Source organism: Arachis duranensis, chromosome 6 (genome assembly GCF_000817695.3).
Source record: "Arachis duranensis cultivar V14167 chromosome 6, aradu.V14167.gnm2.J7QH, whole genome shotgun sequence".
Lineage (NCBI taxonomy): Eukaryota > Viridiplantae > Streptophyta > Magnoliopsida > Fabales > Fabaceae > Arachis > Arachis duranensis.
Window position 1 is genome coordinate 29,463,686 of NC_029777.3, and position 2,969 is coordinate 29,466,654.

A 2,969-nucleotide genomic window follows, 5' to 3' on the forward strand; every position below is an offset into this window, starting at 1 on the left:
GTACTCATTTCTGTAATAAACAGCTTTACTCTGCTATGGTCCGATATGAAATTAGCCACAAGGTGGCAACCCCGTATCATCCACAGACAAATGGGCAAGTTGAAGTCTCTAACAGAGAGCTAAAAAGAATCCTAGAACGGACTGTAATTGCCCGTAGAAAGGATTGGGCAAAGAGCTTGGATGATGCTCTGTGGGCATACAGAACAGCATTCAAGACTCCAATAGGAACCTCTCCATACCAACATGTGTATGGCAAGGCCTGTCATCTGCCCGTGGAACTGGAACATAAAGCCTACTGGGCAACCAGATTCCTAAACCTGGATGCTATGTTAGCTGGTGAAAAAAGATTGCTCCAGCTAAATGAGCTAGATGAATTTAGACTCAGTGCCTTTGAAAATGCAAAGATTTATAAGGAAAAGGCAAAGAAGTGGCATGACAAGAAGTTGTCATCCAGAGTCTTTGAGCCAGGACAAAAAGTTCTGCTCTTCAATTCTAGGCTCAGATTGTTCCCAAGAAAACTTAAATCCCGGTGGAGGGGTACGTATGTGATTACAGGAGTGTCACCATATGGATATGTGGAGCTTCAGGATACTGATTCTGACAAAAAGTTCATTGTTAATGGACAGAGGATCAAGCATTATTTTGAAAGCAATTTTGAGCAAGAGTGCTCAAAACTGAGGCTTGAATGATCCTCAGTGAAGGTCCAGCTAAAGACAATAAAGAAGCACTTGCTGAGAGGCAACCCAGTCATTAGCAGGTTATCTATTTTGTTTAATCAAAGTTTGATATATATTCTCAAAGGGCAAATATCAAAATTGAAGGAATTCACAGAGTTACAGAAGGATTCAGCGCAAAAAGCAGAGAAAAAGAGCTTACTGGCGAAAAAACGCCAGTAAGGGGTATTTTGGGCGTTAAACGCCAGAATGGGCACCATTCTGGGCGTTTAACGCCAGTAAAGGTGCCATTTTGGGCGTTAAATGCCAGAATGGGCACCATTCTGAGCGTTTAATGCCAGGTGGGCAGCATCTTGGGCGTTTAGCAAAACGCCCAGTGATGAAGGGGACTCTGGCGTTTAACGCCAGCCAGGGTACGTGGCTGGGCGTTAAACGCCCACAATGGCCAGCATTTGGGCGTTAAACGCCAGAATGGATACCATTCTGGGCGTTTAACGCCAGAAAGGTGGGGGACGGAGATTTCATTTTCTAATCAAAATTTTTTCAAACTTTCCTGTTTTGATCCATAATTTTCTACATAAACACATTTCAAACTTTCATCATTCACCTTCAAATTTTCAAAAATTAAATTCATTCTTCAAATCTCTCTCAAATCCTTCCCAAATCTTCTTCAAAAACTCAAATTTTTCTCAAATTCTTTCCATATCTTCTCAAATCTCCTTCAAAATTTTCGAAATCTCTCCCCCTCCCTTATAAATACACGTTCGGCCACCCCTTTCTCCCTACCATTCGAATTTGTTCTCCTCCTCTCTCCCCTCTTTCCTTTCTTTTGCTTGATGACAAGCAAACCTCTAAGTTTGGTGTGCTTTTCCGTGATCACTAAGCCAAGATTCATCAAGATCATGGCTCCTACGGGAAAACAAACCAATTTAAGAGGCAAGAAAGAGAATAATCCAAAGAGTCTTTGGAATCAAGAGAAGTTCTTAACCAAAGAACATGAAGACCATTATCACAAAATAATGGGTCTGAGGTCAGTGATCCCGGAAGTCAAATTCGATCTAAAAGAAGATGAATATCCGAGGATTCAAGAGCAAATTCGAAATAGAGGATGGGAAGTTCTAACCAATCCTGACATAAAGGTTGGAAGAAATATGGTTCAGGAATTCTACTCAAATCTGTGGCTGACAGATAAGCAGAGAATGACTGGAACTGCTTTCCATACTTACAGAACCATGGTCAGAGGGAAAGTTATCTACTTCCATCTGGACAAAATAAAAGAGGTCTTCAAATTGCCTCAACTGCAAGATGATCTTGAATCCTTTAATAGGAGAATGGTGAGAGCAGATAAGGGGTTGGATCAAGTTCTAGAGGACATTTGCCTCCCAGAAACTAAGTGGATAACCAATTCAAAAGGTGTCCCAAACCAACTCAAGAGGGGAGACCTCAAACCAATTGCAAGAGGCTGGCTAGACTTTATTGGGCGTTCCATATTGCCCACTAGCAACCGTTCTGAGGTCACTATCAAGAGAGCAGTGATGATTCATTGCATTATGCTTGGAAGAGAAGTGGAGGTTCATCATCTGATTGCTTGTGAGATCTACACAATTGTAAGCAAGAATTCCACTGAAGCCAAACTGGCTTACCCAAGCTTGATCTCCTTGCTCTGTAAAGAGGCTGGGGTGAAGATGGGAGTAGATGAATTCATACCAATTGAACATCCAATCACCAAGAAGTCAATGGAAGGACAAATACAAGACAACTCTATCAAAAAGAGGGCGCAGGAGTTCCTCCCTAAATTTCCTGAAATTGACTACTGGGCCAGCCTAGAAGCATCTATCACTAAGTTGCAAGAAACTATGGAACAACTTAAGGAAGAACAGCAGAATCAGAACTGCATGCTCTGCAAATTGCTGAAGAAACAAGAAAAGCAGGGGCGTGAACTTCAAGAGTTGAAACGCCAAAAGTTCTCCCCTCAAGTTGAGGGAGCATCCACTTCTCAAAATCAAGGTTGTTGAGTCCTAACTCTGTGATAACCTCTATCATTAGGAGCCTGTTTGAATTTTTTCTATTACTATTAGTCTTATCTTATATCTATTTTTGAGTCTTGTTCTTAATTCATGATTAATAAAATTTAAGGTTCATGTCTTAAAGCTATGAATGTCCTATGAATCCATCACCTCTCTTAAATGAAAACTGCTTTAATCACAAAAGAACAAGAAGTACAGGATTTCAAATTCATCTCTGAAACTAGTTGAATTAGTTTGATGTGGTGACAATACTTTTTGTTTTCTGAAT